The following is a 16,737-nucleotide window of genomic DNA, read 5'->3' as shown; positions in this document are numbered from 1 at the left end:
GAAAAATATAGAGGTACTCACAGACAGAAAAAGCATTTTGCTCAAAATGTAAACTGATGATTAATGCAACACATTTTAGAAAACGTGGATACAAGAAATTCTGGAGCTGTGTTTCTAGGTGCACGATGAAAATTCAATCAATTCCAGCTATTCAAATGGGGATTGAAGACTGCCAATTGCCTTTGGGGATGGGGGTGGGGGCTACGTGAATACATTTCTTCTCTACCTGTAGCTTACTTGAGGTCTGCTATCCTTTTAATGTGAGTATTGATCAGGCCACAAACACAGGGTTCATTTGGTCCATTTTTCCTAGTAAACCCACAGACCGATAGGCTTGCAAAACTGTTGCTGCGTTCTGACCCTACTCGGTGTGCACATGTACTCACCCTTCCTTTGCAGGCAATTCTACAGCCCAATTCTATGGTAAGGTGCCATTATCATACATGTTCACAAGCAGGGCCCTAACTTACTTTCCAACTCAGCGATTCATCTCCCTTCTCAACTGAATAGGTCTCAGCAAAATGGCTGTAGGCGATCTTACGGAATGTGTCGTTAATGTAGAGATTTTGTGAATGTATTTAATCCAGGTAAAAGCACCTTGCAAAACAAGTTTGTGTTACTTGCAAGAGAAATAGAAATATTGCGCTCTATTGGACTCCCAAATTAAGCACGCGTTTTACAAGGTGGATCCTGCTCATCCATGAACGTACTTACTAGGCCCCCTATTAAATCCCCAGGGCATCTGCTTTTTATTTGCCCTCGTTTTCGCATCTTACATGCTACATTTTTGGGAATGATTTGCAAAAGGTAAACGATTGTAAAATGGCAACTACCATTAATACACAACTGTCCAATGAGGATCACAATAGCACTACGGCACGAACATGGTTCCAACTTCAGGACGGTTTCTAAGACACAAAGGAAGATGATGCAACAAAATACATAGTGAGCTCCTTAGTGATATGGTAAGGCTTTCGAAAAAATGTGTGCACTGGTAACAAGCTGTGATGGGTTAGCATGCACCGCAACTGATTACTTCGCATAAGGGTGCAATTAGATAGCAAGCTTTTGATATTCTACTAAGCGACATATTGTGTATTTTACCTGCTATTTGCTATATTGAGTTGCGGCTTGATACCAATATTGTAAGACCAAAGTGGGCCGTCATATACATGTTTGACTTGGCTGGCAATTCAAGGTTTGTAACATCTGGACATGTTATATGGAATGATATGATCTTCCACACCCTTCTTTTTCTCTAATGCCAAGTTTCTTTTGCTTTCACGCAATCCTTTCCATGGATTTATGGGCAGGTAAAGGTACGTACGCAATTGTACTAATATGGTTATAGAATCATTTTCCATAAGGTAGGAACTGCAAAAAGAAATCAATAAAAGGGCAATGCAACTAATGTTGCACTTCAGTTTACCAAAAACCTAAGTCACATCAAATGTTGAATAAAGCGCTTCTCCCCACTCTGCTAGTGCTCGCTGCAGTGGCATCTATGACACAGAGGAGGCTTCATTCGTTTGGTCTACGGGATTCTGATACTAAAGGATTAGGAATCCCCTGGTTCACTGTTGGGTATCACATATAATGGCTCGGCTAAACGCCCACAATGAGACCGTTCACGGGCAAACATAAATAACATGATCTGTTTAGGAAAGAATGAGGACATAGCTTGTTGACTGATATCTTCAGTATATCTGTCCAGCCTAAGTTTACTTCAGGAGATAAAATGTTATGCCGCTTTTCAGGTATTTTGATGTTAAAAAGATGCAAGTGGCTTTGTGCCTCTGTCTGGTGGGAGATTGTGAAATGGTATTTTATGTTATGGGGAATGTTCTGCCCCAGGCTTGGTCAAAGAGATCGAAACATTTACTCGTAGCGGTGAAAGTTGTATCGGTTTCAATGGCCTTGGCCTCTGAATTGATTATTTTATATTTTTAACGTTCCTCTTGCTTATTTTATTGTGTGTTTGCATTTTGTAAACCCTATCGATTTTTAAATGATTTTATATGCTGTATTTGTTTTTACTGCATGTGACTTTTATGACTCGTTGGGATCAAACTAAAGTATACTTGACATATATTTTTGATTTATTACACTACTCGGTATTAAAGCTGTGCCATAATATAGATACATTTTAAATTGTTTCGCATTTTTATTATCGGTTCTAAGTATTTTCCTCTCAAATTCATTCTTACATTTTGAAACAGCGGTTGTGTGTAATATGGGCCCTCTGCTTGCTTCTATGTGCCCCGCCTCCCACAGCGTTGCACTTTCTCCTCCTTCCCATCTCCTGATGCGCCCAGTGTGTACTTCTCATTTCGGCTTGTCATCAAAATGCATTTTTGTTTTGTAGGATGTTTCATGATATAATGATAGCTTTACATCTAATAAAAACGTTATTTCAATTGAACCGAAATTGATTGTAATCGCGACAAGTGCTTTAGGTGTAGTGGGCACAATGTCAATTGAAAATGCGTGTTATTTTGTTCGTACCTGTTCCTGATCCTACAATGTCTCTCCCAGGTGACTCCGACATCGCCTCGGCCAGCCGCTCACGGAGGCCATCTTCTGTACTGTCGATGGACGAGATATGACGCAGCCCAAAACTCTCCGGCCAGCTGCCGCACACCTCCAGCAAGGTTACGCTGCGGTCATAGCCACCTTAAACCAAAGGAAGAAAGAGAAATATCAACCACAACAGTCAAATGAAGCAGCTACTTGACTCTTCCAAAATAACATCATTACTGTACTAAAATAGAATATTATGTCTCTTAGCAAAGCTAATATCAAGAAACATGGTGTGTTCCTCCTTTGGTGGGCACCGACTCCACCTACCATTAATATTATTTTCAAATAAATATTATGTAAAAGCAAAACACATTCCTGACAACAACAAAAAAGCTTTTCTTTATAAAAGCAAAGTATGACCTACTGGGTTTGCTGGGTTTGCCAATGTTTAAGAGTGTGGGAATATGCTAGTCGCACTTTGGCATAACAGTCTTAATTTATCTTGATGCACATGATAATATATTTGCGCTGGTGAGCCTGTCAGTCGAGAGTTACCTGAACTGAAGGACCTACCCACAAGGTTATGATCTATGCAGGCTGCAAAGGGAAGTCAGCCCCACTGTTTGTGCTTGCGTCATCACAACAGAGCTGGAGGACTCTCTGCCATGGTGTGAGCAATGAGACCAATGCATTTTTAAATTGACTGCCATAGTGCTGAAGATAGTTTATGAAGGACCACCGTGGTTCCCTTTGGAGACTGGTGGGAGGAGTCTCAAATGAGGGCTGCAAGCATAGCCAAACCTATGTTTCGCCACCCAGGACGAAGGGTGGGACGAGGAGGTGATATATTTCAAACTTTTTGATTTTTAGCTGCAGGATTTGGTTTGGATTCTTGAAGGAAGGCTTGTTAATTCTTCCAAAAGTGTAGTGAAGTGTGAAGTCTAACATTCCCTCTTGATTGCTATACACTTCTTACCAAGGGAAAGCCAGTTAACTTGATATGAGTCCGAAAGCTTAACCACACTTAACTAGTGGTCGAAGTGTAAGAAAAGAAGTAGTGGAACTATTTTCCCTGCTGGCCTGCCCCCGCTCACCACAAACTCCATCACCAACCCCCTCTCCCAGCCCATGCGCAATCCAACCCCCCAAACAAACACACGTGATGTTTAAGGGAATGTTCAGTGCAAGTTTCAACTTCTGCCTACACTAGGGTGGCCAACTGTCCCGCTTTTGCGGGATTGTCCCGCAATTAGGGACTCCGTCCCGCCGTTTGCAGAGTGGCTGTGCGGGACGCAGGTTGTCCCGACTTTCGTCAGGACAACCTGCCTCCAGCACAGCCACTCTGCAAACTGGAGTGGCAATCTACATAGCACGGCGCTGTCGCCTGCTGCTTGCTTTCCCCGCGGCTCTACAGAGCTGCAACGCTCGACACCTGCCTTAATTGAAATGCTAATGCTTTGTTCCTGGGGTCTTGATGGTCATCTTTGAATTTAAAAAACTTGACCATCACCTCCCAAGGACAAAACATTTGCATTTCAATTAAGCGCCATTAGAAAAATGTAAATTAAAAAGGGGTGGCCCAAATGTGAATGACGTTGTGACGTCATCGCCGCCTTGTGGGCAAGTGACCCGCGAAATACTATTAAAGAGTTGGCCACCCTAGCCTACACTGTTTATTTTAAAACAAAACCATTCTGGCACGGTTTCTTTTTAAATTAAAAGTATATTAACAGTACAGCTTTTAAAGTAGAGGAGCACCGCTCCCAACCGCGCCCGCACACTTCGACCATTCCACTTATCACATTTTTTTTTTTTTAAACTTTATTTTTGGTTGCATGTCACAGTACACTCGCAGTAATCCTCATAAACATGATACAAATATATAGTTTTGTCCTGCCCCTGGGCAGGACAAAGACTGATATGCAAATGGATATTTCCCATCTGTGAAAGGCACAGTGAGTAAAAGCAGTGGCTGCGAACTCTCAAGTGGTTAATAACCACTGAACAGGTTATCATGTCTGTTCTTGCGAGAGAGGGGCGCCCGCTACCTTTGTAAAACTATTTGTTAAGGAACCTGGGATTGGTAACCCTAGGTCTCCTGGGGGCAACCAGACGTGGTCTCCCTCTCACTGTGCTTAGAGAGGCATCAGCTTCACCTCACTGATGATCCCCAACAAGGGTGAAACACGTGTATGGGGTTGCTGGTGGTACTCTCGTTCAGATTGGAGTTGCCATTGTATTTCGGTGCTGGACTGCCCCTGGGCAGGACAAAGACTGATATGCAAATGGATATTTCCCATCTGTGAAAGGCACAGTGAGTAAAAGCAGTGGCTGCGAACTCTCAAGTGGTTAATAACCACTGAACAGGTTATCATGTCTGTTCTTGCGAGAGAGGGGCGCCCGCTACCTTTGTAAAACTATTTGTTAAGGAACCTGGGATTGGTAACCCTAGGTCTCCTGGGGGCAACCAGACGTGGTCTCCCTCTCACTGTGCTTAGAGAGGCATCAGCTTCACCTCACTGATGATCCCCAACAAGGGTGAAACACGTGTATGGGGTTGCTGGTGGTACTCTCGTTCAGATTGGAGTTGCCATTGTATTTCGGTGCTGGACTGCCCCTGGGCAGGACAAAGACTGATATGCAAATGGATATTTCCCATCTGTGAAAGGCACAGTGAGTAAAAGCAGTGGCTGCGAACTCTCAAGTGGTTAATAACCACTGAACAGGTTATCATGTCTGTTCTTGCGAGAGAGGGGCGCCCGCTACCTTTGTAAAACTATTTGTTAAGGAACCTGGGATTGGTAACCCTAGGTCTCCTGGGGGCAACCAGACGTGGTCTCCCTCTCACTGTGCTTAGAGAGGCATCAGCTTCACCTCACTGATGATCCCCAACAAGGGTGAAACACGTGTATGGGGTTGCTGGTGGTACTCTCGTTCAGATTGGAGTTGCCATTGTATTTCGGTGCTGGACTGCCCCTGGGCAGGACAAAGACTGATATGCAAATGGATATTTCCCATCTGTGAAAGGCACAGTGAGTAAAAGCAGTGGCTGCGAACTCTCAAGTGGTTAATAACCACTGAACAGGTTATCATGTCTGTTCTTGCGAGAGAGGGGCGCCCGCTACCTTTGTAAAACTATTTGTTAAGGAACCTGGGATTGGTAACCCTAGGTCTCCTGGGGGCAACCAGACGTGGTCTCCCTCTCACTGTGCTTAGAGAGGCATCAGCTTCACCTCACTGATGATCCCCAACAAGGGTGAAACACGTGTATGGGGTTGCTGGTGGTACTCTCGTTCAGATTGGAGTTGCCATTGTATTTCGGTGCTGGACTGCCCCTGGGCAGGACAAAGACTGATATGCAAATGGATATTTCCCATCTGTGAAAGGCACAGTGAGTAAAAGCAGTGGCTGCGAACTCTCAAGTGGTTAATAACCACTGAACAGGTTATCATGTCTGTTCTTGCGAGAGAGGGGCGCCCGCTACCTTTGTAAAACTATTTGTTAAGGAACCTGGGATTGGTAACCCTAGGTCTCCTGGGGGCAACCAGACGTGGTCTCCCTCTCACTGTGCTTAGAGAGGCATCAGCTTCACCTCACTGATGATCCCCAACAAGGGTGAAACACGTGTATGGGGTTGCTGGTGGTACTCTCGTTCAGATTGGAGTTGCCATTGTATTTCGGTGCTGGACTGCCCCTGGGCAGGACAAAGACTGATATGCAAATGGATATTTCCCATCTGTGAAAGGCACAGTGAGTAAAAGCAGTGGCTGCGAACTCTCAAGTGGTTAATAACCACTGAACAGGTTATCATGTCTGTTCTTGCGAGAGAGGGGCGCCCGCTACCTTTGTAAAACTATTTGTTAAGGAACCTGGGATTGGTAACCCTAGGTCTCCTGGGGGCAACCAGACGTGGTCTCCCTCTCACTGTGCTTAGAGAGGCATCAGCTTCACCTCACTGATGATCCCCAACAAGGGTGAAACACGTGTATGGGGTTGCTGGTGGTACTCTCGTTCAGATTGGAGTTGCCATTGTATTTCGGTGCTGGACTGCCCCAGGGCAGGACAAAGACTGATATGCAAATGGATATTTCCCATCTGTGAAAGGCACAGTGAGTAAAAGCAGTGGCTGCGAACTCTCAAGTGGTTAATAACCACTGAACAGGTTATCATGTCTGTTCTTGCGAGAGAGGGGCGCCCGCTACCTTTGTAAAACTATTTGTTAAGGAACCTGGGATTGGTAACCCTAGGTCTCCTGGGGGCAACCAGACGTGGTCTCCCTCTCACTGTGCTTAGAGAGGCATCAGCTTCACCTCACTGATGATCCCCAACAAGGGTGAAACACGTGTATGGGGTTGCTGGTGGTACTCTCGTTCAGATTGGAGTTGCCATTGTATTTCGGTGCTGGACTGCCCCTGGGCAGGACAAAGACTGATATGCAAATGGATATTTCCCATCTGTGAAAGGCACAGTGAGTAAAAGCAGTGGCTGCGAACTCTCAAGTGGTTAATAACCACTGAACAGGTTATCATGTCTGTTCTTGCGAGAGAGGGGCGCCCGCTACCTTTGTAAAACTATTTGTTAAGGAACCTGGGATTGGTAACCCTAGGTCTCATGGGGGCAACCAGACGTGGTCTCCCTCTCACTGTGCTTAGAGAGGCATCAGCTTCACCTCACTGATGATCCCCAACAAGGGTGAAACACGTGTATGGGGTTGCTGGTGGTACTCTCGTTCAGATTGGAGTTGCCATTGTATTTCGGTGCTGGACTGCCCCTGGGCAGGACAAAGACTGATATGCAAATGGATATTTCCCATCTGTGAAAGGCACAGTGAGTAAAAGCAGTGGCTGCGAACTCTCAAGTGGTTAATAACCACTGAACAGGTTATCATGTCTGTTCTTGCGAGAGAGGGGCGCCCGCTACCTTTGTAAAACTATTTGTTAAGGAACCTGGGATTGGTAACCCTAGGTCTCCTGGGGGCAACCAGACGTGGTCTCCCTCTCACTGTGCTTAGAGAGGCATCAGCTTCACCTCACTGATGATCCCCAACAAGGGTGAAACACGTGTATGGGGTTGCTGGTGGTACTCTCGTTCAGATTGGAGTTGCCATTGTATTTCGGTGCTGGACTGCCCCTGGGCAGGACAAAGACTGATATGCAAATGGATATTTCTCATCTGTGAAAGGCACAGTGAGTAAAAGCAATGGCTGCGAACTCTCAAGTGGTTAATAACCACTGAACAGGTTATCATGTCTGTTCTTGCGAGAGAGGGGCGCCCGCTACCTTTGTAAAACTATATGATACAAATATATTGTGCACTTCATAATCACACAATCCTTTTCGGACTAATGTTATACATCAGGCGTTTGTAGTTATGTAAAATGTAGACACAGTGCAGATAAAAGGCGGCAGAAGACCATCTGGATAACAGTGTAGTGTTACACTTCATTCACACTATCATTGTCAGAGTTTTCTGTGTCGGAAGAGGTTTCAGTTAAATATGTCCTAAATGGAGCCCAAATGTCCTTCGGTTTACATGGAGAGGGTACCATTCCCATGTAGTTTTCTTCGCATTCATTCACATATACCAATGCTGAAAGGAACTGGTCCACAGTCGGAGCCGGTGTGCTCTTCCATTTCTGGAGGATACATTTCTTTGCGACTGCGCATGCGACATTTAACAGTCTCCTGATTTTTTCCGGGACCTTTCCAATGTCCCCGAACAGGTATTTCGGGGGGTTGAGGTTTGCGGGGATTTGTGTGATCTCCTCTAGGATATTAGCCACCATGCGCCAGAATTCCGCTACTTGGGGGCAAGCCCAGTACATGTGAAAGGAGTTCGCGCCAGGTGCGTGGCATTTTGGGCAATTGCCAGATAAGGTGTCATAGAATTTCGCCATTTTTACCGGGGTGAAGTGTAGCTTATTCAGGATCTTGAACTGTATCAGTCTCAGGCCTGCATTCAATGAGATCTTTTTAGATAGGAGACAGTATCTGGTCCATTTCCCTATTTCAATAGTAGTACCCATGTCCTTTTCCCACGATGTCTTAATGGTGTTTAGAGTTTCCGTATGTGTCTGGACTATATTATATAGTTTGGACACCCCTGTGCCCGTCTGAGAATACAATGACTGATAACATGCATGTTCGGGGGGTTCATCTGGAAATGTAGGCCAGCGTTTCTTGAACGCCGCTTTCATGTGGTGGAACCGAACAGTGATCAGTTGGTTTCCACCAACCGATTCTGCAAAGTCCTCAGGGGTCACAAATTTATCATTTGGGAACATGGTTTTCATTGTAAGCTCATAATCTGGGAGCCAACTTTTCTGGATACCAATGTCGTACGTGGGTGTGATGCCTGGGAAGTTCCAGAGGGGGCCTGAGAATCATAGGGGTTATCTATCTGGAGTCGTTTGCTGATTGCGGCCCATGCTGCGATTGTACATGAGGTGGGGTCAAACTTGCAATCGTCTCTATACCTTTTCGTAAAAATAATGGATCGCAGGTCTGTTGGGCGGACTGAATGTCGCTCGATAGGCATGTGTGGTGCCTTATCCGAAGGGTCTTGCCAAAATTTTGCATAGTGTGCCTGTGCTACATAATAGTATAGTTCGAAGTCGGGGGCCGCAAACCCTCCCTTTTCATAGGGTTCAACCAGCTTGGCCCAACTAATTCTGCTTGCCCCCCGTTCCAAACGAAAGTAGTAGCCATGGATCGAAGGTTATCGAAGAAGGGTCTGCCCGGCCATATGGGGACGCTACAAAAGATATAAAGGAGCTTGGGGAGTACTGTCATCTTGAGTACCGCTATACGGCCAGCAAGAGATATGGGGTGTTTGGCCCAGATTTGAAGTTTCGGGTATATGGATTGTAGAGTGGCCTCGTAGTTGTCTATATACAGGGAGGTGCTATCACGAGAGACTAGGATTCCTAAATATCTGATGTAATCAGGAGCCCATGCAAGACCATGCGTGTTTGTGGGGCAAGTGGTGGCACTAGTCAATGGGAAGATTTCGGACTTGGCCGTGTTGATCTTGTAACCTGAATGTAAAGTGAAGTCGCTTATCACGGCCAGTATGGGGGGAAGGGTCTTCCCTGGTTCACGAACATATAACAGTGCATCGTCAGCGTATAATGAGATGGCTTGGTATGCCCCTGACATATATATGCCTCTCAGCTCTTGCTCGGCCCTGACTGTGGCCGCCACCGGTTCAATAGTTAGAGCGAAAAGTATGGGAGAAAAGGGGCACCCCTGTCTGGTCCCTCTGTGTAAAGTGAATTGGTCAGACAGAGTTCGATTGGTTAGCACCCTGGCTTTGGGTGACGAGTACAACAGCCTGACGCATCGCATCAAATAGGGGCCGAATCCGAATTTGTGGAGGACCTCAAACATATATAGCCATGAAACTGAGTCGAATGCTTTTTCTGCGTCTAATGATATGGCTACGGCTTGCGCCCCTGGTTTTGATCTGTGCCAGTATGCAGAATAATCTGCGCAAGTTTAGGGCCGTGGATCTAGTGGGTATAAATCCACACTGGTCAGGGTGAATCAGGGTGGTCATTTTGGGGAGCAATCTGGTGGCGAGCACTTTTGCATACATTTTGGTATCGGTATTAATCAAGGACAGGGGGCGATATGAAGAGTGTTCGTGTGCTGGGCGTCTAGGTTTCAGAAGCACTGTAATAGCCGCGTCTGTCATTGATTCTGGGAGTGAACCTGCATCAATGGCCTCCTCCCATACAAGAGTTAGTATCGGGGCGAGGATCGTGGAGAAAGATTTGTATAATTCAGCATTCAGACCGTCCAGTCCTGGGGTTTTACCTGACGACAGCGATTTGATTGCCTCAGCTATTTCATCGCTTGTTATGGGTTGCTCGAGGGTCCAGTTGTCCTCCAAGATCAACTTAGGGAGGTCAATCTTACTCAGGTATGTCTGTATATTATTTTGTGTACAACTGTCATGATTGGCATATAGATCAGTATAGTAATGTGAAAATTCGAGGTTTATTTCGTTTTCTCCATTAACGACGGTTCCACCCTCCGTTAGGATGCTCATGATAGGAGTATGGTTTTGTTCGTTACGGAGCATGCGGGCAAGATGGTGACCTGCTCTATTGCCCTTCCCGTATCTGCGTGCTCTGATGGGGATGGCTATATATTGTTGTTCTTTGGTTGCCAGATCTTTGAAAGTTTGGAGTTGCGCACTAATATCGGCCAGGATGCGCTTATCATGGGTCATGCTGTACTCAGTTTCGAGTGTTTGCAGGCGTGATTCTGTATTACCCAACTCGGTTCTGACAGCTTTAAGGAGGCTGGCCGTTTTGGAGATCAGATTTCCCCGTGCCCATACCTTAAACGTCTCCCATATAGTCGCCCAACTGTCTACGGAGCCCTTGTTCAGCTGGAAGAATTCTTCCATGTCGGTGTGAAGAGCTTCAACGACACTCGGGTCTTTTAATATGTTGGGGGACATCTTCCATCGTTGTACTGGGCGATTTATTTCGGGGAGCAGTATGTCCAGGGTGACTGGGGAATGGTCCGAGAGCGTACGAGGGAGGATCTCGCAACGTTCGATACAGTTAACCAGGGGGGACGAGATGAGCCAGTAATCTATTCTGGATTCGGTGTCATGGACTGAGGAGTAAAACGTGTATTTTCTGTCGGTAGGGTGGGTCCCCCTCCAAGCTTCAGAAAGGTTAAGTTCCTCTTGGGCATGCCGAATAATGTTCGCCGCTTTGGTAAGATGCCTAGGCCTGCTGGACGACCTATCCAGTGTGGTGTCAAGAATAGTGTTGAGGTCTCCTCTCCAAAGGACCCAGACATTTGTCGTCAAACCTATCACTGCGAGAAGCTGTATATAGAACTCTGGGTCGTCCAGGTTCAGACCATATGTATTGACCAATATGAGTTTTAGGCCAGCCAACGTGCCCCAGACCACCACATATATGCCCTGCGGGTCTATCTTGCATTTTCCAGTGGCGACCCCAATGACGGGTGTATCAGTGTGATGACCCCCCCTGTTCTGAGAGGAATATTCCGTGTAATGTCTGTTGTTACCCCATTGCCGAAGGATACTCTCGTGTGTAGATTTCAATGTATGGGTCTCTTGGAGCATCGCAATGTGTGGGTGGTGCCTATTAATGTATGCCCCCACCTTACTGGCTTTCGCTCTATTATTTAACCCCCGAACGTTCCAAGTGATTAGTTTCAGTTGTAGCCCCCTGGGTGTTCTAGTGTTTTGCGCCATTTTCGTGCATCGTGATGACATTCAAGAAAGTGGGTATTCTTGCAAAGAAGGCCTGCGAGTGAGCCAGTGAGTGCAATTTTAACAGGGAACAACCAGCAACAAAAAAGAGAAACTTTGTGCTTTGTGCCCAACCGGGTCAAAGTCAAGGCTGCTGCAGGGGATTCAAAGAAATGCGCTCTCCCGCCGTGCTGTATACGAAGTTTAGCCGGATACAAAAGGGCGTAGGGGACCTGTCGCAGTCGCAGCTGGCGTTTAATGGTTTCGTAGGATCGTCTTTGAGTTTGGACCCCTGCGGAGAAATCCGGGTAGATATGGATGTGATCATTGCCGATTCTCAGGGGTTCTTTCTCCCTTGCCAGCCTGAGGACGGCGTCCTTTCCCTGTAGTTCAGTAGTTTGGCTATAACCGTACGGGGAGGAGCCCCGGGCCTGTGCGGTGGAGCGAGGGAACGATGAGCCCTCAACTAGGAACTGAGGTGAAAAGGCCTCTTCCCCGAGGAGGGATTTCAGTAGATCTTCGATTCGGAGCTCCATTGGACCCTTGCAGAAAGACTCCGAAAGGCCAACTATGCGGATGTTGTTTCGCCTGGAGCGAGATTCCAAATCATCGCATTTGCCGCGGAGTTTATCCATTTCCCCTCTCAGGAGGGATATGTCCTGGGTGTTTTGCCGGGTCGAATCCTCTTTCGCACCGATCCTGCCTTCAGCCTCTGTGATTCTGGCACTTTCTTTGTCCAGTCGGGTCTTTAGTGAACCAATTGTGGAGACAATGTCATCGAGTTTGACATTTATAGCCAAGAACCCGCTCTGTACCGTGGTGAGTAGGCGGTCGAATTTCAAATCTTCCGATGGCAAGGGAGAGGAAGGACGTTGTATGGCTGGGCTTTCGGGAGGCGACTGTGAGCTGGTAAATGAATCCATGGGGCCAGTTCTTTTGTTCTTGCCCACGTTCTTGCTAGGCATTATGGAGACAGTAAAGTAGCCTGTGCCAGTTAGGATGGTGAGGTCGTGTCCCAATGCGCTACAGCAGGAGACTTGAGTAGTGCAGGGTTTGCGTGAGGGTCTCGGCGTGTCTGCCCCACCACCCGTGCCTCAGTGCTGTATTACGTGGGCCAAACAGAGTGATATTCCTCAGAGCTGGGGTGCGCAGACACGCACAGTGCAGTAGAGTAGCACAAAGTTCGGGGCTTATCGGGCGAGGGCCCAGAGTAGATTAGTGGGCGCTAACTATAGCCACCACGGCCTGTGTCATGATACGCCAGGGTTGTGCCGATGGTATTGGGACGACTTGGTTGTGTCTTCCCACGTCGATACTGGTGGAGGTTGTGATTTGTTTCACAAAGGGGTCTGCTCTCTGTGCGTGTTGCCCAAGCATAGTACATCAGTGTCCCAAATAAGTCTTGTTCTGAGCTCGACGCAACCCCCCCAACGACACGGGCAGGGTAGCGACCTCCTCACTGAGGGGACTGCCAGGGTCTTGTCGTGGCCCCCTCATGCCCAAGGGCCTCACCCGAAGCCGCTGCGTGTACCTGCTGACGAGAAACAGGATCGGTCGTTTTCTCAGGACCCCAGCGTTTAGGCGTAGTGCGAGCCGTGCCCAGGCCCCACCACGCATCCAGCGGTCTACCGCACTCTGTGGCGTACTCCTCCCTCTGTCCTCCTTTGCGCGGCTATGGGGCCATCCCGCTCGGTTCGCAGGACTGATGAACTGTGGTCCGCCGGTGACGCGCAGGCACGGTGTAGTGTCTCCCGCTTCTCCCGACTTTCCCGGGCTCCGCGTCGGCACCGGCAGCCCCTGCCGCGGGGCACGTGGGTCCGGGTCTGGGAGACAGTGGGGAAGCACATCCAGCGCGGCGTCCCGCACGCGATACAGGACCAAGGCCGGATACTACGGGGCACACGCTCCACGGCGCTCCACGTCTGCAGTCTTCCAGTTCTGCTCCGCCCACCGCGAGGCCCGTGCGGGTCTGGGAGCAGCGGCTCCCTCGTAGGATTCCGTGGAGCCGTGTGGTGGCCCGGCTACGTAGGCTCAGGGCCTGCCCCCGGCCGAGGGCTTAGGGTGTCCGATTTCAGTTGGAATTTCTCCTGCAGGAACCAGAGTGTAGCGGGAAGCAGCCCAGCTATTTTTGAGGCTCGATGCACCCTGGAACCGGGGGAAAATTTCACACAGGATTCATGCCGGAGAGGAGCTCCTCACCTAAGCGGCCATCTTGTTGCGCAACAGCGCCCCCTGCCCCCACTTATCACATTTTAACAGATATGATTTTTGTGTGTTCTAATGACTCTCAAAACCAAAAGACTACTCAGGTCTTCAGCTGACTTTCTTTTCTGACAGGGTTTTCTTTAGAGTGAACCAGGCTCAAGAGGCCATCAGAGCAACTCGCATCTTAGTACAAAGGGAACAGCAGAGGGATTACTTTTAATGTCATGTTAGGTTATGTTATTTGGGATTCATACCGCGCACTGCTGCCATTTTCATCGTCCCCAGGCGCATAACAATAGGGGATTCATTTTTTGGGGCACAAACAGGATTGAGGTGGATGTAATGTAATATAAAGTTGTCTCATATAGCACCCTTCTGCCATTTTTGGTGCCCTCGCTGTGGGATAGAGGGAGTGGCAGATGCGAAACCTGTGGCACTAATAGGTAGAGGCTAGAAATATCCAAATCCTGAGTGCCACTCTAGTTCTAAGTGTCTGGAAATGAAAAGTAGGCCCTGAGTTTATCCAGAGAAGAGAGCCCATGATCTGGTCAAATCACAGCATCTGATGTGGGGGAGGGGTGCTAGAGCTAGAGAGGAGAGGTTTCACATAGCTCAATTAATGTTGGTGTGATTAATGATAGGTGTGAGTTGGCATTGTGTAGGGGTTTTGAGTATGTAGTGTAATCTGGTTAGAGATTTTAGAAGGGAAACAGTTTTGAGAAAGGAGGAGTAAAAGAATGCGGGGTCCTTGTAGTGGGGAAGAGAGAAAGTATTGGGTATCATCCAAGAGTGAGATAATTGTGCCCGATTCGGGGATATGACAAGGGTGGTTTGTTGGATGTTTGTGGTAGCGTTTGATTTCATTGAGGAAATGGGGAGCCTAACCTCAAGGAGCCAATTATCAGATAGTGGGGTTCTTGGTATGTTCATATGATTTGTGGGAAAGCTTCTTTTGGGTTGAAGTTGTCGCAAGTAGGTTGGATGAGGTTGCAGTGCTGGTATCATACAGGTGCTAGTTGAATAGCCTATTTTTGTGGTTTTCAGAAGCTCAGGTGGTTGTCTTCTGTACAAATGTCTTGTGGAAGTGAGTTCGAGAGTTTCCTCTGTGTCATCTTTAGTTGAAGGTTGGCCCTTGTACTAAGGCATTTCTGCTGGACTGAAGCACTCTCGATGGTGGGGAGTAGTGAAAATGTCCTTGTGATTGATTCAGGGCCCCTGTACAAGATGGGCGGTGGGCTATGCAAAGTGTTCTGAAGTAAAACCTCTATTTGATCAGGAACCCATGGAGTATACAGAGGGCCCGGTGATGTGGTTGAATCTTTGTATCCTCAGCAGCAGATAGCAGCTGCATCTTAGTCTCTTTTTAGTTTGTTGAGTAGATATTCTGGATCCAACATGGAGGCTGTTGGTCTAGTGTAGTATAGAAAGAACAAGTGTGATAACTGCCATTGTCCTGTGAATTAACGTCAGTTAGAGCATGATGTGCCGGATTGTGTAGACCTGGGAGAAGCAGCTATTTATGATGGCTTTACCCTACGTCTCTGGTGTGAGGTTGCTATCCATCATGATTCCGAGGTATTTGACAGTTGCTGTGGGGAGCCTCACATTTCATCTGGCCATGGGACTAATGCAGGGTTTAGTGGTGCTGTGTCAAAGAACATGAGTTCTGTTGTGGTTGGGATGCATAACTATTTGCATGCATCCAGAAAAGTGTGCAAGGCATGCGCCGAAGACCGGTGTAGAGCCATTTGTGAGGTTGTATACAATTTGCAGTCATCTGTATAGTTGAAACATGTGAAGCCTGAGGGGCTAATATGTTTCAGTAGTGGGGTCATGTAGATGTTAAAGAGTAGCAGTAAGAAATGTATCTTTGCAGTACTTTGCATATTGACTTGCAGGGGTACCTTTTACTCCAATGTACGCTAGTCTATATATTCGAATATTGGGCTGATGTTGTCAACAGTGTCAGAAATGTCCAGAAGGAAAAACACATTGGGTGAACTGGTGTAAGCATTGTGTTTTAGGTTGCCCATCACAGGAATAAATTTAATTCAGTTCCTGCTCTAAATCCATGTTGTGCTATGTGGAGGAGCCGGCAGTTTTATAAATATTAGCGTAGCTTTTGTTAAACACATTTCCCAAGGCGTTTGGTGCTGAAGGGTGCGTGTAGGTATTCCTTAGAGACAATTCTTGACATACAAAAGAATAATCTCAGGACCCGAAGCAAATTCTTACAAAGTGGAGACTTGAAACAAAAATGTGTTACAAGGGGTTATAGGGCTATAGTAAGAACAATATTTTGATGAGAATGTGTAAAGTTGATCAACTATTGAGAACAAAATTGTTGGGATCGAAATAAATAAAATCAGCTCTGAAATGAGTATATATAATGACATATTCCATGCAGAGCCACTTGATAAAGAAGATTGTGATGAAAAATTGGGAAGGTTTAAAATTAGACAACACATTTTTGCCTTTAGGAAATGTCAGTCACTTAGGAATTATTGGTACGAGCAGATCCTATTGACCAAAGAAGAGAGATCCTATTGACCAAAGAAGAGAGATCCAATTGAACAAAGAAGGAAGACTGGAAATAGGAAAGGTAAACCACCATGTGGCAAATGTCAACATTGCCACCGAATTATCCTTACACTGGTAAACAGATTTCATTAAACCATTCAGCTACCCATGATGCACAAAACGGGATTTAGGGCATTTGACGCCCGTATGGTATCTTTAATGTTGGATTGACCATGCAAAAAGCTAAGATAC

General features: G+C 46.9%; 1 long non-coding RNA gene across 3 annotated transcripts in view; it reads right to left on the bottom strand.

Annotated features, from left to right (window-relative positions):
* LOC138488242 (uncharacterized) overlaps positions 1-16,737 on the bottom strand; it is a 499,519-nt gene that overhangs the window by 189,353 nt on the left and 293,429 nt on the right. For all 3 annotated transcript variants that reach the window (XR_011274620.1, XR_011274618.1, XR_011274619.1), the window contains exon 2: positions 2,506-2,673. This is a non-coding gene — a long non-coding RNA (uncharacterized lncRNA). The remainder of the gene's footprint in view (positions 1-2,505; positions 2,674-16,737) is intronic.

This window comes from Ambystoma mexicanum, chromosome 9, assembly GCF_040938575.1.
Source record: "Ambystoma mexicanum isolate Mex_15411 chromosome 9, UKY_AmexF1_1, whole genome shotgun sequence".
NCBI lineage: Eukaryota > Metazoa > Chordata > Amphibia > Caudata > Ambystomatidae > Ambystoma > Ambystoma mexicanum.
The sequence above is the reverse complement of the archived record's forward strand: the minus strand, read 5'-3'. Positions and strand labels throughout refer to the sequence as shown.